Source organism: Lagopus muta, chromosome 1 (assembly GCF_023343835.1).
Source record: "Lagopus muta isolate bLagMut1 chromosome 1, bLagMut1 primary, whole genome shotgun sequence".
Taxonomy (NCBI): Eukaryota; Metazoa; Chordata; class Aves; order Galliformes; family Phasianidae; genus Lagopus; species Lagopus muta.
This window is the reverse complement of record NC_064433.1, coordinates 37,850,989-37,874,407: the sequence shown is the minus strand read 5'-3', so window position 1 is coordinate 37,874,407 and position 23,419 is coordinate 37,850,989. Positions and strand designations below refer to the sequence as shown.

Genomic DNA, 23,419 nt, shown 5'->3' with positions numbered 1-23,419 from the left:
AGCTGACTGAGAATACAATCAGACCTTATTATAACTGAAAGTTGGCATTAATAAAACATAAAGAGTAGAAACAGATCAAATATTCAACAGTTGGTAGTCAATGAATTCATGTTGCTAGTCAGACACTATTACATGCTGTTCAAACCACCAGGACCAGGAAACATTTCACTATACTTTAAGAACAAAAAATATTTATTTCTGTTGTCTGTATAAATCAATAACAAACATAAACACAGCTATTTGTTTCTTTTTCTCCCTTTACTTTTCATGGCCAACAGCATCTCTTTTCTGCAAAGAACAAGAAAGGACCAAGGATCAGTTCACCAGATGGATTGTACACAACAGCCCAAGTTGGGTGCAGTGACAGCAATGTGACATTTCCAGGCAGCAATGCTTGCTAACATCATGACTTGGTTTAATGTCATTTTATGCACCTCGTTTATCAACAGCCACTTAAATAATGAGGCTGTGAAGGAAAACAGAACTCAACAGATGCCAGCCTTTGCCCATAACTTTGCCCACCCTTCATAGACTTGGGAAAGCCCTTGATTCAAATCTTGTTACAGATCAATAATCTCACTGAAACATATTTATTGTGCTGCAGATAATAAAAGACAATAATTTTTTTGCAATTCACATAAAATGTCAACATGCAATACAAATTGAAATGGACTGACAGTGAAATGCAGCCTCTGTACTGAATCAGAAGCAGTACTGCAAACATTAGCCTTTTCATCTACAGGGAGAATGCTGAGATAAGTGAAAAGTGCCAGTTTGTGGGCATTATGCTGCTGACTAGTCAGGTATTTTGGTCAGCTTGATACATGTCAGTACTGACATCAGATATAGACAGTGAGAAACAGCAATAGAAGAACTGGCCAGCAAAACATCAGCTGCTGAGGAAAGTGCCCAAGAAGTAATGGGAAAGGCAGAGCAGCCTCTTCACACTCACAGGTTTACCAAGAAGGATCTCACAATATCTTCTCTCTGGTCTGTTCCAGCAAAAAGATTTGCGGGATGGAAAATGGCCATGAGACAGAGACCTTCCCTACCATTCCTTCCTTCTAAGCAAGCGAACTTTGTGGACCTGATGTAAAAACAGAGCTAGAAGGGCGTTTTTGGTCATACTTAGAAGACAAATGTTTAATACAAGGTGTTTTCCAGTTCACTGAAATGGGATATCTAAGAAGTTAAAAACATGCCTGTGGTTCACAAGCAGTTGCTGTAAGACAAGGAAGCCAGGCAGCTCTTCCCAGATGAGTGAGCAGTAATGCAGATGCATTCAACCCCAAACACTTCGTGTAATACATTTAGATAGAGGTGATAGTTTAGATCAGGGAGATTAGCTTGTAGGATTTGATAAGTAATCGACATATGAGCAGAGCGAACAAAATCATTCAGCATTAGCTGGTCTCTTGGATTATTCATCATGCAACAACTAATATACCAGGGAAGTAACAGTGCAAAATTTGCATTTTGCTTTGTTTCTGCTCCTGGTTTAGGTGCCATTGATAGCTGTGACAGAGCTGTAACATTTGCAACAGAAGAGCAGGAAAAGCAAGATGCCTTCATTTCCACCATGCTGCAGCTGGTGTGGGATCTTTGATCAGACTTCAAAAGCCTTAACCTGTGCTGCTACAAGCTGAATCAGTATGCGCAGGATAAGGGGTGAGGAAATGAATGGGATACAAGTAGCTGAAAACCTGCTCAGCTGTCTGATTCTGAAAAGATTTCCTAGTAGCTGGAGAGTTCACTCATTCACATTCAAGCCCTGAAAGAGTCTATTTTTCACAGCTTCTTTGCTGTAGTGGGAGAGCAGCCTGGAGGAGTGTTACCACTCTTTGTTCCCAAGGCTGTAACTTGGCTAAAATTTCTCCTGCAAACAGACTGATGAGTCATTTTTTCCTTCTCGCTGGACACCTTTATTTCTTTTTACCAATAAAGGCATTCAATAACGTCGCGAATTGCCCTGAAACATCAAACGATTATGTAAACATGAAAAGATATATACACGGCATTTTCAAGTGCAAAGCCTTTCTCTGTTGCTTAGCATAAAACAAAGCTGCAATAGAAGGAACCACTCAAACCAAGAGGAAGGGCCTCCCAAGAAGCAGTACAGGTGCACCAGTGACCTGACCTGTACTGGCTTTGGTGTCCAACAACTCCATGTAACACATGAGTGGCCACCACAACAAAAGAACTCAGTGGACAACTTATGAACATTTTATGGACATTTCACAGAGGTGTCCCATAGAGTAAGGGAATGATGTGGATACTGTCAGTTTTCACTGGGATGATATTAATCTTTTGTGGAGGCTTGTATGAGGCTGTGCTTTGGATTTTTGTTGAAAATAGAGGCAATGGTGCACCAGTGTTTTAGTTGTTGCTGAGCAGTGCTCACAGAGTCAAGAACATTTCAGCTTCTCGTCCTGCCCTGCCAGCTGGGGGGTGGAGGAGGGAGGGAGGGCACAGCTGGAAGGGAACAGAACCAGGACAGCTAGCCTCAGAAGGCCAAAGGGATATCCCATACCATATGGCGTCATACTTAGCAGTAAAAGTAGGAATAAAGTAGGAGGAAGGAGGGATGATTAGAGAGATGGCATTATCTTCCTAATAAACCAAACTGTAGGACGAGCCCTGCTTTCCTGGGAGTGGCTGAACGCCTGCCTGCCAGTGGGAAGCAAAAAATGAATTTTGCACAGCTTTTGCTTCACCTAGAAAGCTGTCTTATCTCAACCCACGAGTTCTTGAACGTTCACCATTCTAATTCTCTTCCACTCAGTGAACAGTTGCGCTGCACTGAACTGCCTGCAGGAGTTAAACCACAACTTGGTACTTACATTTCACTGAGTGTTCAAAACACTCAAGTGCCTCACAATAACACATTTTCAATTTCATAAAATATATTCCCATGCAACTAATTATTATGTTCACTGAAAGAAAGATGAGAGTCAGCATTTTGGAACTTGGATAAATGAGTAGCTGATTTCTGGGCTATTTATGGCAGCAGAATTACTTTATAAGTCTTCAAAATCCAAATATTTTATTGTCTGTTGATTTTAGCAGACTGCAATTTGGTCATATAGGAGAAAGAGAGGATTTCCTATAATGGAAAATATATACTTTTTCGGTTATGGCTTCAAATACTGTACAGTGCAATTTCCCCTGCTAATAATAGAGGCAGTGTTGACAAGTAAAATATGATGTAGAGAGCATCCTTTGCTACTCTACCAAGAATATAAACACTAAAACTACTGTCTCAGAAAGTCACAAAATATCGAATATCTGAAGTATATTACAATATACAGTGCATGCAGTTCCTCAAAGTGGGTCATTCATAAAATCCCCTCAAATATATCTGCAGGACGTTGTTATGTGTTAGGATAATTTGAACCAGTGCAAACTTACTAGCAGTGGATGAAGAAGCTGACTGGAGGGAGTACTAATTGAGCTGAATGGTAAACCAATACAATGACCATCTGCACTCAGGGGACAGCAGTGAAATTTCAGACGCCAATGCTCGAGTTAAGAATTGCAAGTGGGTGAAATCTGTATAGACTATACCCAGACAGGGAGATGGCATTTTGCAGCTTCTGGCCTAATAGTCTGATAGAGCAGGCAACACTTACAGAGATTTAATGTTATGAAGCAGACTTATACCACTGAGTTATGACTTTCATTAAGATTTGCAAAGATTGCTATTGCAATTCTAGCTTCTCATGGCACCTAAGCCCATTCCTGAATAAGAACTGTCCTTACTCATTTAGAAGCGTCAACTGCAAAATATTTTACCTTCCCTGTTGAGGAAAGTGTAGCAAAATACTGTGGTATTGTGTTTGTCCCATTCTGTTTAAAATAAATCTTTTATTAGCATTTCTTTATGACCATCAGACCACATCAGGACAAGGTATAAAGTCACGACTGGAGTCACTTTAAAAGGTCTTTTTAAGAACTAGGGTGACAATCAGGCCCCTAAAAAATTGTCTTAAGTGACTACCAAATATCGAGGAAATAAACAAAAATAAAGATGATAGGTTTGGATTTCATGGTAAAGATTGAAAGTTCTCCTGAATGGTAGGCAATGAGTCAAGCAGTGGGAATGACAACTTTCCTTTTGCGCCCTCCTGTACTGTGGCTTAAACCCTTCAGTGTCCACTGAACAGGAGAGCAGAGGAAACACGAAGGAAAAGAGGATTGTGTTTCTTTTTTTTAATATATGCCTGACTGTGACTCTTGAATATGCAACTGTTTGCTTGCTTTACGTTTATATAGAAGAACGGTCTACACTGATAGTCTTTTTCACAGTAGTGATAGAGCAGAGCAATGCCTTCATATGATGGGAACACCATGCTATTAAAATCCCAGTAATACATTCCATAGCTAACGACAAATAACACCCCAAATAAAAGTCACTGTGACACTGAACTTTCAGATATGTCAAATTGTTTCTTGCAAGCATTTTCTATTTATGTATATGCACATAGATGTATGCTAAGCACTTATTTTCCAGACTTCAAAATAAGAATAGCCAGTGGTGCCATCCGGACATCCCCTTCCCTTGTAGCCATGAATTTTAGGACAAGCTGGCAAAAATGCATCACAAAGCACAGTGGCTGTGAGCTGCTGTTCCTCCTCCATCCAAAACAATAGATGTTACAAGAACAAAATAAAAGCCGATTTCAGCTTGTTAGAGCAACTGCCGCATGTCGCACACCAGGCGTGGAGTGCCCAGACTACAAAGGATGTGCCCCGTCGTTATGGAAACCAAATTACAACTTTGTTGCACACAGTCATCGCTGTCACCTTGGGTACAGCAATCCAGCTCAGCGGGGATCCGTGCCCCCACCTGCCTGGCCGCATCCTGCCATGTGCCATCCAGCCGCCACTGCCCCACAGCACAGCAGGGCTTACCCAGGCTCTCCGGGGTTCTCCTGCTCCCCCAGGGCCCCAGAGCTGGCAGGAAGGCACGCTGCAGCTGGCAGTGATTAACGGTCTGCTGGAAAGGACGTGACCGTGATGTCTACAAGTCACCATCCGAAGAGACAGCCACGGCTCCCATGGCCATTTTGGCTAGAGGGCTAGCTTGAACCCCTCATTTAAAGCAGAAATAAGGAGGCGTAGCACTTCTTCTCTTATGCAACAGACACCATCCACTCCATCAAGTCTTTTGCCTGATGTGACAAAGAGTGGATCCCTTTCCTCCTGGCGCCTCTTTCCTCCTGGCTTCCAACTTAAGCTTCCTTCCCTGCCCCACATCACCTGCTCAATCTACTCACTGCTTTTCCAGTGCCTCTGCTAGAGTGTGAACAGGGTGTTCCCCAGGACACAGCAGTGCTGCATTGAAAGAAGCCACTGTGACCTCTCTGCTTCAGGTACTATCATGGCTGACAGCTTCCAGCATTCAATGATTCAGTTCAGTATGCCTAAGGGAAGAGTACTTTTCTCAGGCTTCTACACTGCTCTGCCCCCTTCTTCTGCCACTGTCACACAAAGAACTGCTGCAAATGGCAAACCAAGCATTGTCTGACCTCAGCCACAAGTACTTGCACATGCTTCCTGGCAGGTTTCTTGGAAGACTGCATTTGGATGCTGTTACATCACCCATCATCAGCACATACTACTGCAACAGAAATAACAATCTCCCTCAATAGCACCAGTTTGGCACCACAGAGCTGCAGCTAGCAGATGATCCCCAGAGGCCCCATCCGACCCAAGTGATTCCGTGACCAGAGGGGAGGCAGAGGGCAAAGCTGCAGCACGTATCCTCATGGTGTGAGATGTGCTCAGTACAGATGACGGTGATGGTCACAAAGGACAGAGCAGGATGGGGATGAAAGACATCATATGAACTTTCAGACATATCTGTAGCATGATGTACTGGCATTGCCTCTATTGGTGTGAACGGAGAAAGAAATTCTTTGAAGTAAATGGGTAAGAGTCTGGTATTAGATATGGAGGTCGGTGGCCCTGCAGGCTGTGGGGGGGGTTGGAGTTTTATGATCTTTGAGGTCCCTTCCAACCCAAGCCATTCTATGGTTCTACGATTTCAAAGATGGTGAGCTTGTCCTCTCAATATTATTTTTAGAAAAGCCAAGAACACTGCAGCTTTTTTACCATTAAAATGTTGTAGATGCACTGTACCCCTGCGTAGCAGGAGCACACACTGCACAACAGTAAAACCTGGGCTTCTCAGACCATTAAAATCCAATCTATTATAAAATGGGATGGATATTACAGAAAGAAAAACTAGAAGTGTTGCACTGTAAGCGTTCTTCTTTGAGTACAATAGTAGGTAGTACTTCAGAAGACCAAAGCGACTTCAAGACAATGTCCCATTGACCTGGCACTGGAAGGAGGCAGTTTTCCCCACCATCTTTTGCTGAACTACCTGAGGCTAAACCAGCAAAGAGACAGAAAGTAAGGACTTGTTTCTATGGACTTGTACCCCTAATGTGGGTTTACCTAACTTTATCTTTTTTGAACTATGCCTAAGTATATAGTAGACACACAGTCTGAAGTGTTACAGTAACAAGTTCTAGCTGTGTCACGGTAAATTAAAACTTAAATACATCCAATTTTGACTGAGTTGACCTGCTTACCAGTTTCTGCCCATAGGATATACTGATCTCTGTATTTTCCCTTTCAGTCTTCCCATGGTAGCAGCAATGTCACTCAGTCTTCACAGCATGCTGTGAGCTGGTCCAGGCTCACTCTGACCTTTGCTGCTTGCTCAGCCCATGCCTGCAGCACTTTGTGCCCCCGACTCCCTGCTTCACACACAGCTGTAACAAGTGCAGCACCTTTGTTAAACCTGTGCATCCTGACTGCAAATGGAAAGGTGGCCTCAAAGACAGGCCCCAGTCCATTAAGAACAGTAGGATCAGGACCTTGAAGCGCATTCAGATTGAAAGGGGAACCACTGGAGTGTGCAGAGCTTTCTTGTGGTGCTCCTACCGGCACTCTTTCCACCCCAAAAGACACTGCTACAGAGCATCTGCGCGAAGGTTCAGTAGTGGCTTTCACCTCCTGTGCAGCTCGTAGCACTGACACAATGACCTAAATCTAACACTGTATAAAACTGGAGAGATTACTAGATGTTGTTTCATCACCTACACCGCTTTTAATTGCTTTGAAGAACTCATTTGTCTTCACTCCAGCAACCTCTGGCAGCAATCAGTGGTTCAGACACCAGCACTCCCACACACACACACACACACACACACAGAGCAGCTCTTTTTGCAGCCACACACCGCTTACCAAAAGCTCCATAACAACCAAAAACACACTCATTCTGTTTGCTGTTCTGATATACCTATTTAGATTACGCCTCTGACAAAATCAAAAGATTACTGCTTCTGAAAAAGCAAGAAAATGCTTCATCATCACCAGGAATGGGCATTAAATTCCTGTCTGTGTTTTACAAACTGCATAATCAAATTTCAATGGAGAATGTGCAAAGATTGCAAATCTATAACAGACATAGGAATTTACATAAATAACAGATATGAATGTCTGATGTTTACAGAAATAAAACTGCATGCTATGCAAAGTAAAGTCTGCAAAATTAAATGTTTTATTATGCTCACTTTCCAGACCAAGGCTCTTGGTATGTGAATATGCACAATATGTACAAGGTGTTTCAGTCCTGTAATGCAGAGAAAAACATCTCTAGAAAAGACAGAAAGCATATTGCTGTGCTATGCTGCCTACAGAAATTTAGACTCAGAATTGGAGGCAAACAGAGATCGTTTCCCCTTAAGACCTTTAGGGTTAGAATTTCCCAGCTACGAAAGGGCTCTTAACAATTCAGTGGGAGCTAGGTACCCAAAGACATTAAGCAGCCAGAAAAGAATCTGATATATAATATCATCTCACACTGCAAAGGAAAGTTTGAGTTTTTAATGGTTCTTAAGGAAGGGTGCAAAATATTAACACCACATAAACTGTGTTGATCAATCTGAAGCTGCTTTGTAGATGCGAGGGAATCACACACAAAATGGACCATTTGCTAGTCTGTACTCAGCACACTTCATTCACCCTGGAGCTAGCCCACTCAGTGCATGAGCAGAGGTCTGTAAATGAAATTTCTTGCAAGCACACGAATGGCTCCCAGTGGGAATTGAGAGAGCCAAATATTTGCATCAGAAGCATAATAATGCCCACTACTCACATCAGTAGCACTCATTCAAACAGAAATAGAGATGGGAATCTGGATAAGTTAATATACAAACTTTGGAATTACTAACTAAAATAAAAAACACACCTTCCCTAAAATCAAGGAGAGGCAGTACTGCACGGAGCCAAACACACTGTGTTGGTCAAGGTCACCCTCCTAATTTAGAGTTAATCCTCAAGATGAATGTGGCATGTGTTGCACTCCAACTGAAACTGCATAGGCTCCAAATAAAAGGCCGTCAACTACTGCTATAAATGCAATCAAATGGCTGTAAGTGTGACTAATACCATTCGATTTTCCTCTTTCCGATAAGCAAGCAAAACAAAGAGGAGTGTTTCTCTGAAGGTGTGCATTGTTTAAAAGGCCAAAAGGTGTCTTTTCTCTTATATTTTAAAACTATTAATCAAGCATGAAATAAACAACATGTGCAAGTCAAAGGTTAATATCCTAGGGTCTTTATTGTACGACCACCACCCATTTCTTTTCCATTAACACCACTACCTCCTCCCTGCCTTTTAACCCATAAACTATTCTTGCTCTGAGTCCCACTGATTCACACAACCGAAAAGTAGTAATTATTTAGCACTTAATCTTCAGAAAACAGCACCATAGAAAACAAGCTTTGTCTTCTGTTCAAAACTCTGAAGGGAATGGCCACTAGAGAGAAGTAATTGTTTCATTCCTCTTTAAAGAGATTGCCTAGGTTTTGTTTGGGTTTTGTTTCATTTTGTTTTTAAGAAAACTAGTTTCACTAGTACATCGAAGACAAACATTCCACGTTAAAAATATTATAAGGAAGAGGATAACCAAGCACTACAGAGCAGATCTTGATTTTAGAGAAAATGGCATTAGTCCAACATAGATTTAAATGATTTAAATAGTGCGACTGTAGACATTTGCCAGTGCTTTTAAGCACAGAGCATGTCTCTAATTACATCTGAACAATTAATCTTTACAATGGTGATGTTTAGCATGTTCCTCTGAGTGAGTATATTCTCAATAATTGGGAAATTAATTAAAATGACTATCTATAGAGGTGTCAGAAGCCTTCAGATTAAAAAAAAAAAAAAAAAAAAAAAAAAAAGGGTTAGTATTAAAAAGAGCATGAAAGAGCCCTCTCAGATGTATGTTCTATTATATTTTCTTGGGGATGCCCCTGGAGGTGTTCAAGGCCAGGCTGGATGGGGCCCTGGGCAATCTGGTCTGGTATTAAATGTGGAGGTTGGTGGCCCTGCATGCGGCAGGGGGTTGGAGATTCAGATCCTTGACATCCCTTTAAACCTAGGCCATTCTGTGATTCTGTGATTCTGTGACATACCTGCTCCTCAAACACAGCAACTTATACCAAGTTTCTTTCATTTTAGCAGGTAGGTAACAATGCATAAAACTTTCTGGCTGTTTCCATGCAAGGAAACACTCTTAGATGACAAGCCTACAGTATGCAAGTTCAGAACGTGTTTCCTTAGTGCTTCTGGACTAAACCACCAAACAAGTAGCAGCCATTAACCTTACTGCTAGAGTTCCCTTTTTTGTGGAGTTGTTCTGGTTGGTAAGGCCTACAGCAAAGGCACTGCACATGCATTTCATGCAGCAGGATGAGTATTTGGTGAGTACTCAAGAAATCTTTAATGTCAGCATGGGAGGAAATCTGTGTGCTCTGGTGCTCTGCACAGAGATTGGTGCTGCCTGAATTCCAATGCCTTCATATCTGCTACTTGCTCTCCTGCACACCTCAGGCAATGGGCTGTAGGGCATAGACATGAGCTGCACTTGCCAAAGGCAAGGGGAATCTATTTCAGCCCTCAAAGTGGAAAGCAGAGGTATGGGTCAGAGAACACTATCAGCCATTTAATCTTCCAGGGTCTGTGAATGAGAAGGATGGGGAGCCTGGGTAGAAGAACAAAGATTCCCTGGTCTATTCCCCAGGGCAGCAGAGGCACAGCAAGGAGCTATTACACACATATTCAGCTAGGCATGAGAACTCAGATTTTTAAAACAAACACCAGGTCTTTCAGCAATTTGTGGAATAGAGTTAAAAATGCATATAAATTAGTCCTGGGCCCTTTTTACCTTGTCATTACTCACTCAGTACTTCAAGCATAGAAGAAACTGCCAGCTAGTTCAAATCCTGCAGGAGAAAGGAATCAAGCTAGGAGATGATGCTTAGGCCATCAGTACATCAGTCTAGGACCATCCCTGTCTGTAAGAGTGTGTTAGACCATCATCTGCCTCCTGAGAAGGTCCAACTCATGCCATTCACTCTGTGCTCTGCAAGGAAGGGGACACCAGTCCTGTGGCTCTCACTGTGTGAAGAACAGCATGCAAGCTGGCATATCAGAAAAGTTGTCTGCTTCTGGCATAACGTATTGCTTGCAGTCCAAATACCCGAGAATCTTTGCCACCTAATGGTTGGAATAAATCAGGCCATGGCCTGCACGCATTGACTGATCATCATAAAAAGAAGATTGTTGGAATTCAGTGCCTCAAAGCTTCTCCGTGAGAAAGTAACGTGATATTACCAGCAAGAGTAGCAGTTTGAAAATGGATGTAACATGGAATCATTCTGCAGGTAAACCTCAGATATATTCAGGTCACGAACTCAACTCCCCCGTTACTTCTGAGCCTGGAATGTATTTATTAGAAAGAAATAAAATGTGAGAGGGAAAGGAATGAATTATCCTATTTTAACATCATTGAATTATGTGCCATGAAGTTACTGCACTAAAGTTTTCATCAGCAATAGGAGAGGGTGGGTAATTTGAGGAGCAGATCTGTCAACAACGGACTACAGCTACATCACAAGTAACATTTTAAGAAGTGTGTATAAGTTTGTACACTTGGGAATTTTGAGAGCCCAAACCTGGCCTAAATCTGGTCACTGATGTTTGCAAATTCTTTTAGTGATCCTTAACCAGCAGGGAAACTTACCTCACTTTACTGTTTTTCCTGCTTCTCATTAAATGACACACAGGAAAATAAAAAGTTTCAAAGCATGGTATACGAGGCCAAATATAAATATACATCTTGTCACATACTTACTTTATTGACTTAAATGTTACAAGATACAACACAGTTCAAACAATGTAGGAAAATACAGTACTAATTCTGTTGATACTTCCACAGGTAACACAGCTGAAATATAGTGACAGAACTGTAGGGGTTGGAAAGGAGACCACTGGATCATCATCTCATCCGACCTCCTGCTAGAATAGTTTCCTACATAAGGTTACGTAGAAAGGCATCCAGGTGGGTACTGAATATCTCCACAGAAGGAGATTCCACAGCCTCTCTGTGCAGCTTGTTTCACTGCTGTGTCACCCCTCACAGTAAATAAGATTTTCCCCATGTTCAAATGGAACTTCTTATGGTTCAGTTTGTGCCCATTGCCCCTGTTCTGTTGCTGAACAGGGCAGAGCCTGGCCCTACACACTTGACTCCCATCCTTTAAATGTTTATAAGTGTTAATAAAGCCCACTCTCAGTCTTCTCTTCTGCAGGATGAACAGCCCCAGGTCTCTCAGCCTTTCCTCATAAGGGAGATGCTCTAGGCCCCTCATCATCTTTACTCATCCGCTGAACTCTCTCCAGCTGTTCCCTGTCTTTCTTGAACAAAGAAGCCCAGGACTGCACATGGTACTCCAGATGTGGCCTCATCAGGGCAGAGTAGAAGGAGAGGATCACCACCATCCACCTGCTGGCTATGCTGTTTTTAGTGCACCTCAGGATACCAGTGGCTTTCTTGGCCACTAAGGCACACTACTGGCTCACAGCCAGCCTGTTGTCCACAAGCATAACCAGCTCCTCTGCAGAGCTCCTGTCCAGCAAATCAGCCCCTAATCTGTACTCGTGTACAATTCTCAATCCACCTCACTGCCCATGCAATCATCCCACTTTTCCTTAGCTTACCTACAAGGATGTAACAGGAGACAGTGTCAAAAGCCTTGCTGAAATCAAGGTAGACAGCATCTCTTTCCCCTCAACTACCCAGCTGGTCATGACATCACAGAAGGCTACCAGATTGGTCAAGCATGACTTCCTTTTGCTGAATCCATGTTGATTACTCCCGATAAACTTCTCTTCCACTTGCCTGGAGATGACATCCAGAATACGTTGTTCCATCACCTTCCCAAGGGATGGAGGTGAAGTTAACTGGCCTGTAGCTTCCCTAGTCCTCCTTCTTGTCCTTTCTGAACACTGGAGTGACACCATGCACCTCTCCTACTCTATATGGTCTTTCATACATGATAGAGAATGGTTTGGCACTCACTTCTGCCAGCTCCCTCAGCACTCATGACTCCTGTCTAAGCCAATGGATGTGTGAGCATCGAGGTTGCCTAGATGAACTCTGACCAAATCCTCCTTGACCAAAAACAAGTAACATCAAAAGGAATCTAGGAATAAAGATATCAAGTACTACGTAAAACATTCAGTAGCAGAGCTGTCAAATTTTATTTCCAGTCAACAAACCCCTTCAACCCCTGATTTCAGGAGAAGAATCAAGTTAAATGATAACAACAACAAAAATACACAGTAGGAGTAAAGCAAAGTCATTCTGACTCCAAATGCCAGCTTGTATCCAGACAGCTTATTCTATTCTCCACCCTAGGATGATCATTCTAAGGCTTGTGTTTTGACATAGCAGGTGCCTGTAGCATAAAATAGGGAAAACAGCTTAAGAAACATTGGGCAACATTTGCCCAATAGAGCTGTCTTGCAGTCTAGGCAAGGGGAATCCAAAGGTTTTTCTTATTTTAGACTACTTGTGACCACAAGCAACCTTTAGAAGGAATGCCTGGATAAACTCATTCTCTCTGGAGACTACTAGTAGTAAGCTCACAGGTGACTAATATTAACAACTGAAACTACTATGTAATATAATATATTTAACTGAATCCAAGTCCTCACGATTAGTAATTTTTGTTATATCCAAAGACTTCTTTAGATTTCTTTCTCATTTTAAAAAACCATGCATGAGACATTCCAAAGTAATAAACTCAGCGGAAACAACCAGATTAGAAGTATGGCTGGCAGAATCACCAGGAATTAATCCCTGGTTCTGAAAGTAACCATTCAAACCTGCATCGGCCAAGTGATTTCTTCCTCAGTGTGGCAACAGATAACAGAATCATGAGACAAATTTGGCTCTTTCCCTTACTTCAGTGGGGCACTGACTCTGAAAGAAGTTAAGAATGAATTCAAAGCTGTTAACTAGTTCTTTCTAGTCAACATTTAGGCCTTCCATTAGCCAATGGTTCACCCACTCTGAAACAGGCTATGTGCAATAAAGGCAGAATGAAAAAACAAACCAAAGAAATGTCCAGTATCACAAGAATCTGACAGTGTCTTCCAGGATTTCCCAGGTAGTGTGTCAGAATTAATCACCTATCACTATTAGTCGCCTGACGCCAACAAGGTCGCTTATGGAACCTCCATTTCTATGCATGATAACGTGAACTATTTGCAAGAGAAAAATATGCAATGGTACATATCTATAAAGATCTCTTTAAAAAAAAAGGAGGTATTTGTAAGCTTTTTACCCACTCCCTGAAAAAAAATGAATGCATAAATCTAATGTATTCAGTCTTAATCATCTAACAAAGTACACTAAGTGGATAGGAAGAGAACAGGTTAGTAAGTGGAAAGAGTTCTGAATGGATTCAGTTATGGATGAGGTCAGAGAAAATGATACTGCAGCCAAGCTACTGTAAATAAAAGGAATTTGGTTTGGTTTCTAATGCAGTAAACCTTTTAAAAAGCAAATTACAGAGCTTTAGTCAAAACTGACTCAGTGTTAAAGTCAGTGTTTAATAACTTATTCTTGCTGAAAATGGGCAGTTACAGAGACATAACAAAATGACCACAAGGACACGAGCATAATTTAAACTACACTGCAGAAAATGTGGATTTAAATGTCATCAGTACACAGACATCTAAGCTAACTGTGCATCCGTGTTAAGCTCAAACTACCACTTGCATCTTTTTTAGCACCATTATCTCATTCAACACTTCCATAAAACTCTACCATTCACCAGCAAAATCTAGCCCAAGAGTGACAATGATGCAGATTGTCATTCTGCCTTAATCTAGTCATTAATAAAATGTGATAGAAAACTATATAAATCAAAGAACATACACATTTCTTGTACTCTACTTATAGCAGTCAAATTATGTAAGTTCTTCCATTCAAATCTTTTATCTAGTTATTAAAAAGCAACTAAAGAGCTCATCCAAACAGATGCCTTTTCAGTTCAGAATGTGCCAAAAAGGAACACTTAGCAATCTGCATGTTACAGCATGGCTTTTCTGGGTCTCTTTACTAGAGAAATGGAAAGGCTAGGCTGGAGGTAGCTCATGTAACAGAAGAAATCTGGTCAGCAGCACTGTGAATTATTCATATTAGCAGGAGGGTTGTGAGGACAGTGAGTTTACTCGGGTGGAAGCAAAGTCCATCAAATTTTATATGTCAGTGGGATGTGTTTCTGTCCTTAACTCTTTGACAAGGAAATCAAAAGCTTGGCTTGAACAACAAAATTAAAATTTTATCCAGAGTCTATCTTGACCTCTTATCAACAAATCAACAAACAAAAAATAACCCTAATGAAAACATCTTCGCTTTCCTGTGTTCCAGTCATCTTGAGGGTATAATTTTCTCAGCACTGGTGCGATGTAAAGAACTTCTCAAAAGTTCAAAGGGACATTTTAAAGTTCAGAATCAGTGGAGCTCTATTGAATAAGCATAGCTTCTACTATTTGTCTGCAATCGCATCTGTTGACAAGGTCTCAGTTTCTGCCTTCTGTTTGTCCTTTTCTCATTTTTAGGAAAGACAGAAAACGCATTATTATCATGGAATCATAGAAACATTAAGGTCAGAAAAGACTTCTAAGACCATCTTGTCCAGCCATCAGCTCATCATCACCATGCCTACTAAACCAAAATATAACAGAATCCCTAAGGCTGGAAAAGACCTCTCAGATCACTCTCAGACCATCTAGTTCAGCTGCCCACCTACCATCAGTACTGACCACTAAACCCTTAGTACCCTATCTGCATGTTTCCTGAACACTTCCAGGGACAGTGACTCCACCAATTCCCTGTTCCAACGCATCATCACTCTTTCTGAGAAGAAATTTTTCCTGATATCCAACCTAAACCTCTCCTGGCACAACTTGAGGCCATTCCTTCTCATCCTATCACTGATAATCAGGAGAAGAGGCTGATCACCACCTCACCATAAACTCCACAAATTCCTTTCAAGCAGTAATAGAGGGCAATAAGGTCTCCCCTGAAGGTCCTCTTCTCCAGACAAAACAATCTCTGGCTGGCTCACGTTCAGCCAAGCACTGCCCAACACCCCCAGGTCGTTTTCTTCTGCACAGCTTTCCAGTCACTTTGCCCCAAATCTGTAGCATTGCATAGGGTTGTTGTGACCGAAGTACAGAATGTGGCACTGTGGTCTTGTCGAATCTCTCACAGTTGGCCTCAGCCCAGTAATCCAACCTGTCCAGATCCCTCTGAAGGACTTCCCTAACCTCAAGCAGATGAACTCTTCACCCTCAACTTAAGTGCCATTTGCAAACTTACTGCAGGTGCACTCAATGCCCTTATTTAGGTCAACAACATAGATATTAGGCAGGACAGGTCTCAGTACCCACCACTCATGTCCAGTTGCCAGCTGCATATAACTCCATTCACCACCACTCTCTGGGCCCGGACCTCCAGACAGCATTTCATGTTCTCTGCAGCCCATTAATCATAAAATAAGAAGAAAAACAGGAAGAACCCACACCAAATGCAGGCAGTAAATGGGAATTTTGGACATTTCAGAGAATCATTAAAGTATGATCCTTTGGGGCATCAAAGTATGACCCCATAGGGCCTGGGTGCACAATGATGGTGATGAAAGAGGACTGAACTGGAGTTACTACTAAAACTTACTAAATGCTTTACTTCATTGTTGAGCAGAGAAAAGAAGGAAAGAGCACAAAAGTTATTGTTCTCCTTTAGAAATCATTCATGGCCTTTATCCTGATGATAAAAATCTCAGCAGGGTGGTTTTAAACTGATATCTGACCACTTGGTACTGTTTATTTCTATCCACTGCTCAGCTCAAAACCTTCTTATTGATGCAGAGCTTCTCTGCCTCACTGCTGAAATTATCTCCAATGCACTGCCAAAATAATGACAACGCTGTGACGCTCTATGAAGGTTCACCTTCTTTACCGCTGCATCACAGTGACACAGAACCACAGGGCTGCTTTGATATTCAAGAGAGAGGACAACAGGTTACATAAACGAACCATTTGCTAGCAACAGAAGAGAAGTAATTCCTCCCAGACTCTCCAAAATAATGGCCCAGTTAACTTATTACTTCCATAAAATGAATAGCTATTACTTTTTAGTTGTTGTTCTTACAAGCAGTTCCCCTCTCTCTCTCCCTCTGCAACCTGCATCTCAAAACAAGCACTTTAAAAAAGCACCACGCATCATGGGGCAGCGTTCTTCCACTTTACCCACTCTTACTGAGGCAACTCCTACCTGCAAAGTTAACCTTCTGATCTTCTTTTTTTAATCTTTATCTTCCTCGGATGTACCTTCAAGAAATCATGCCACAAAACATATAATCACAGTAATTTGTATCTGTGATGTACAGATAAATCTTCAAAATACTGATTTTACGGGAGTCTTCTATTGCCTCATAATTTCTAGTGTAACTCAATGCCTACTGATACGCTTTTAAAACCAAATATGTAGCCTGCATTCTAAAGTAAGATATATTGACTCTTCTTTTAACTGTTTTGGCTGTTTGGATGACTAATCAGCTTTGTCTGTGGCAAGTTAAGACTTTCACTACGGATATGTGGATTTACTGCTTCCAGAAAAGTGATGAATTTGCAGTGCCCTTAAATAGATTATAGGAATCCTTATCTTCTTATTTTGCTTTTTTTTTCTGAAAATTCCTCAGTTGTTCCGTCATCACTTTTTAGTCACCACTTTTCAACTGCCTGTTTGTCAAAGTTATTGTAAACATTGCCAATTTTATTTACTTCCTCTCGCTTCACTGATTTTTAAGACTTAATAACTGTGTATTAAGATATACATCCAAAGACCAAAGATGAAAGTTTTATAGTCCAGCTGGAGTTAGACTGTAAAGCCTGCTTATCTGTAGTACACAGAATTGATCATAATGAGCTACTAGACAATTTTAGTTTCAGTGTCCTATTCCAAACTGTCATGTCATCTAGCAATTTTCTTATCAACTATGCTATTATTCTATATAAAACTGAAGAAGGCAAGGGACCTGTATTTAAAAGCCAGATGGAATTAAGCCCACTGGATTAAAATATCTAGATGTTACATTTACATTTGAGAAAAGGTAACATCTCACTGTACAAAGTAATTGACATCACTGTGAAATATAGACAAACATGAGCAAATCAGAACCTTTCAACACAGCAGCTACTCTTGAAGAAGGTAATTACACCATAAATTCAGATTTCTAACAGTGAACTTGATTAATGCTTAATTTACGGATCAACCTATCTTCCTTGCTGAAGATATTTCTTCTCAAATCCAAAAGAAGTGATTCTCCTAGTCGTCAGCAAACCATTTTGTTTCAAGCAGCATCCATCATCTTGCCAATGAAAACGTCAATAGCACAGAGAGAAGCAGCACATTTATCTAATTTTTCCACGTTGAGGGAGGTATATATGTAATAAATCTATTATGAAAAATATCTCATGTTGTTTTTACGACACGTAAACACATTTGATCTATTTTCCCTCAAAATCAAATTGTGTAGAACACTGCAGGATCTCCCACTTAAAAGGCAACTACTATTAACTTTTATCTCTCTACGAGCATGGTTCTGAATAATCAGAAAACCTCAAGTTTTCTGTCACTGACAGAGCACTCATTAAAATCTGGTAAGACAACAACTGCTTCTATTTCTGTAAGCTCTCAGTCAAGTATTCTTTTTTATGGTCTTTAATAGCCCTTAGGCTTTTTTTAACTCTACGCAAATGTTTGTCTGGTTCAGCACAAACCTCCACTTTCTTTACTATCACTGCTATTCCACCAGCTCTCAGTTACTACCCAGTTGTTTGCAACGAGACAGCTTCCAAAACCAGCTGGGACTGCCTGTTCCAAAGCCCAAATAACTACCCAGCACTGCAGCATGATGCGTACAAGTAGAACTGGCAATGATGATACTGCCATATAACAGAAAACAATTACAGTTTTTAAATGAAGTGTAAAGGTTGGCAGACATAATGGCATGACCTTATTTTTTTTTACTCGCATTCCTTGTCTGTCTGCTGGTTTGTCACTTGCAATTTGTTGAATTAGTCTGAAGGAACATTGCTGTCTCATTTGAGGCAGGTGGAATACATTTGCTGCATGGAGCTGTGAGCCTGGCTGAGCTCTCTAGACTCCACTTACAATCAAACACTGTGAAGCAGGCCGTGAAGTAAGCAATGCTCATTGGTCTATTCCTGATAGACCAGGACATCATCACCTGCCACTGAAGTCAACAACATTCATTGGGTCTTACTGTTAGCTGGCCTCATTCCCTACAATTTCCCACAAGAAGCCACTTTAGCATGCTTTCTACTGACTTGCACGTCTATGACTATATGAGGGAGCACTGATGTTCGTAGCACAAACATGCAGCTCCTCATAGGACACCTGATGTGCCTGCAGACTGCTGCACAAATTAGAGCTGTGAGCAGCTAGTGAGAACTAAGAAGTTCTGCCAGAAGAGGCACTGGACTTTTAAATGGATGCATCAAGGTATTACTTTAAATTTAGATGTGAAAGTGGGGAAATCAACTGACTAAAGGGGTGCTAGTGTGCATGTAGTCATTTTCAGGAGTAGAAAAGAACATAAAAATTAAAATATACTGCAATTCACTGTTACTTATTTCTGCAGAATGGTTCAGCAGGGAAATTTTACCACAGCATTTCCTACAACAACTATCACGGAAATGCTGAGCATCTGGACAAGTCTCTGGTTTTACACTGACTAAATCCTAAGTATTTTAATGGCAGGCACAGCATTGGGTCTTGCCAAACATATATTATACTGACGAGCATGAAACTCAGTGCAGAACATAATCAAAGGCACAGCAGTGTTCTTGCCCCTCAGTCACTTCTTTTTCTGACATTATACATGAAAGTTTCTCTTGCAGAGGTGGGACAGATTTCACAAGCCAGCATCCCTCTGTGCTAACAACTTTCCACGCACACTTATCCTCTCAGAAATAACTGATCTGCATATAAACAAACCGGTTCAGTTCATGCAAATGCTAGCAGCTCTCAGGCAGATTGCTCCGTGAGCACGTGCAGGCAGTCCTTCTGGCAGCTAGTACAAAAACAAGCACAGCACAGGTGCAGGCCAGAATTCCTCCTAAAAATAAGTGGGTCCCAAGCACAAACCACTGATTCACTGCAATGTAAAGGCTAAGTGTAAAATTTAGCATTAAGTAGACAACACTTCTCTAAGAAAAAGAGAAAATCTGTACTGTTGCATCTCAGCACAACCAAACATAATGAATTTTTGATCCTCTGTAGAATAAACCATATTAATGCCATCTGAAGGAAACATTTCTAGACTCAGAAAAAAGCAACAGGGGGTTCAGTGATCGAAAATATCACCAGGATCAGCACTCTGCCCAGCACAGCACCATTTACATCTGCATTTCCAAGTCCATACCAGTGAAATCAGGGCGAAAGGACAGCTTAATGAAGGACTCTGTCAACTCCTCACCAGTATTGCAGCCGTCTGCTCAAGCGACGTATAGCCCAAATTATCCTTCACAGCAATCTTCAGGCTGAAATTTCAACCGATTCCACTTATTTTCCTGTGGCATTTTTAATTGGATCAATAGCATTCAGCCATTTTGGAAGCTGTGGTGGCACACACGGACTGACACACACGAACGCGAGCGCTCCCTGTACCGCAGGCTAATAAAGGCCGGGCTGTAAGTCACGTCCAGCCAAGCGCTCACTACTGAAGGCCGGGGGGCTGCATTCCCTGTGCCGTTCTCCCCGCGAGGCACCGGCCACACGCCTCCTAAGCCTCGGCCCACGCTGGGACAGACGCCGACCCCTGCTCACAATGCACGGACACTGCTGAAAAATTTCTCTGATGAAAATGCCCGAGAGCCGCCCCGGGTTCGGCCCCCTGAAGTCACATCGCCACCGGGGCTTTTGATTTTAACGGCGGGAGCCTACGCGCCATACAGGAGACGAAGTTAGGGAAGCGAGCGCATTAAAGGGTTCCTCGGCTCTCAGATCTGATTTTTGTTCGTATTTAAAACCCACAGCAGGGGAAAGAGGAGATTTTGCTTCTCCTCGCAGCACTTCAGAGTCAATGCACTTACCGAGATAGGATCTGAATTCCATTCTGCAAAGCAGAATGGTTAGCTAATTGGCAGGCACACACAATTTCAGAACCAGATCTCGTAGATTAAGCTCATTACCCCGAGCTTTTCATGTCAGACTCCGAGTCCCGGCGTAACCCCTTCCCCCGCCGGCTCCCTTCCCGGCTCCCTCGGCGCCGCTCACCTGCCCGCTCCGCCCGCCGGCCGGCCGCCCTTTCCCGCAGCGCCTCATCCCGGCGGGTCCCGGCCGCGCTCCCCGCGCCTCGCACCTCTCCGCGCCGGGGCTGCCCGCCTCAGCTCGGCTCCCTCAGCTGCCGCTGTTGGGCGCAGCGGATCGCTGGCTGCTCGTCGCTCCCCTCCAGCTGACGGCCTTTTTTAGCGTGCACGCTCTTCAGGCCACAGCCTACGCCTTTCTTTTGTGTCTGGAAGCCGGTAGCAGTTGCTGGGCACTAAGAACGAGCCAACCTTTGTGTTGGCAAAGACAAAAACTATTTTCACCTCAGAGCATCACAATCCCTGTACGGTTTGGCCGAACGAGAAGGTTTTAAAGGGTATGAGGATGATTCAGGATGAGACACCTTCTGCCAAACAGCAATGGTTTCCCGTCTCAACCCAACGCTGATTATTTACATTGGGAATAAAGCTCATCAGAAGCCCGAAGTTGCTGTTAGTTTGAAAGGAATACGTCATCTTCAAATATGCAAAGCAGGCAGAACGCTGACAGCTCCGAGTTTCTGACCTTGTCTCTCTGCTGTTTGCAGCGTGCACTTTGGCTTTTCTGTAATAAGATCACCTTGCCACCAGATGATTATTGATCACTGGTGACAGAAACAAAAAGCCCTGACCAGAGCCATCTATTCCTCGTGCTCTGTAAAACCCAGTACAAGAAATGACAAATACCCTTTCAACCGACTCAACAGTCCAAAAGCCCATCTCTGGCTGGCACCCGGAGGGGCAGGGTGGGTACTGAACCATGGGAAGTTATAGCATCACCCCACACGGTGCACGGCTCCCACCTGGCAATGGCAAGGGGCCCAGTGGGACAGAAATGGGCAGAATCTCCACCACCAAACCCCAACCTGCAAGGCCTACCCTGCACAGCCCAGTGCTCCACAGGGAGCAGGAGGCAGGTGGGGCTGAGCAGTGGGGCTGGCACCAGCGGGCATCTCAACACCCTTAGGGCCACCTGCGCCACCACCAACCCATTGCCACGCAACAGTGAGGTGACACATCCCTCGTCCCCAACTTCTCCGGACCTACCCAGCAGGCGGGTGAGGTGCGGGCTATGGGGGGAGAAGCTTCTAGACCACCCTGCCCACAGGTTTCCACACGCGCATCCCCTGAACCCGACACCCAACCGCTTCGGGCTAAACCCTCCTCGGGTGCTGCGGGCTGACCCCAGCCCACCCGAGGCGCTGCGGGAACCCCCCGGAGCCGGGGCACGGCCGGGGAGAGAAGAGCCGGGATGCGGTGGTGCCGGGAGCGGGCGGCCGGGTGGCTGCGTTCTCGCTCGCCGCTGATTTTAAGGTAAAGTGCGTGCGATCTCTCACCCTCACAAAAGGGAGAAGGAAGGAAAGATGATACAAGGAAACAAACCAGGCAGAGGAGAGATGGGGGGGGTGTGCGCGAGGGGGGAGTGGGGGGGGGGGGGGGGAGGAAGAAAAGGAGGGAGAAACAAAGGGAAGAATAAAACCCTCTCTGGGAACAAGCAAACAAAGAGGGGAAGAGGAGCTCGGCGCTCTCCCCGGGGGTAACCCCCCGCCGGGCTCCCCGGCTCCGCCCGACGTGCAGTCCCGGCCCGCAGCCCCCGGCCGCGCACGCCGGAGCACCGCGCAGGACCCCGCGCCCCGCCGCTGCCGCCCGGGGAAGTTAGCGGCGCGGAAATACCCCGCGGGGCAGGGGCACCTTACCTGCCAGCTGTCACTCCTCGGGGGCCGACGAGGTGGGAGGGAAGAAGCGGAGAAAGAAAAAAAAAAAAAAACGGAAAAAAATAATAAAAATAATAATAATAAAGCCACCCCAGTTTCCGAAATTGCACCGCTCGATCAGGTTACTATGGAAATCATCTCGAGGAGGCAAAAAAAGCAGCCAGAAGCCACCCTCATCCTTTCCGCCACCGCGAGGGACCGCGGCGCTGGAGCCGCTACCTCCCCCGGGCGCAGGTTGCGCGCTCCCCACCGCCGCGCACCGGCAGCCGGCCCCGGCCCCAGCCCCGCGCCGCGCCGCCAGCGGTGCTGCCCCCCGCCGCACAGCTGGAATTTAAAGGGGCCGTGCGCTCCCCGCGCCGCTGCCCCCGCCGCCGGGGCCGGCTGGGTGTGCCGCGAGAGGAAAAGTTTCCCGCGGGGGCCCGGAGCAGAGGGGCTGAAATAGGGGCACGCGGCGGGGGGGGACGGGAGCGAAGTATCTGCTGTGCGCAGCCCGAGGCGCTGTGAGTGAGTGTATGCGTAGCAGCAGCGTGCAAAGGCCTCAGCAGGGCTCGGCTGCAGTGAGCGCGATGCACGAGGCAGCTCCTGCCTCAGAGCGGTAACGTGAGCGGTGGGAGCATGCAAAGGGAAGGAAGGGTATAAAATCTGGGGGGAGCGTGAATGCTTCCAATCCCCTCTGTCCCAGCCCCTATAATTTTTTAACTGCAATTAACAGACCAGAAAAGAAACAAAATCAACAGTGGTGAAAGGTGCCATCCTGCCTCATTTCCTTCCCCACAACCTGAACCTTCACCAACCCCACCTGTCCCAACAAGTGCACTTCGCCCAACAGAGTTGTCTAGGCTGGAAGCCAGTGCCCATCTGACACTGTGCTTCCGGCAGAGCAGTGCCAAAAGCTGCTCACAGGTGCGACTTTGGCGAGAGCAGATGAACAGAGA

The 23,419-nt window shown here is 44.0% G+C and overlaps 1 protein-coding gene across 2 annotated transcripts in view; it reads right to left on the bottom strand.

Moving 5' to 3' along the window:
- Positions 1–22,751, bottom strand: part of NAV3 (neuron navigator 3) — a 523,919-nt gene extending 501,168 nt beyond the window's left edge. The window contains exon 1 of one of the 2 annotated variants that reach the window (XM_048934384.1): positions 22,467–22,751. The gene's annotated coding sequence lies outside the window, so the exon portion shown is untranslated. Of the gene's footprint in view, positions 1–20,740; positions 21,258–22,466 lie in introns of those variants that run through there. The other variant, XM_048934394.1, reaches the window with a different exon arrangement.
- Between the last annotated feature and the right edge of the window lie 668 nt (positions 22,752–23,419).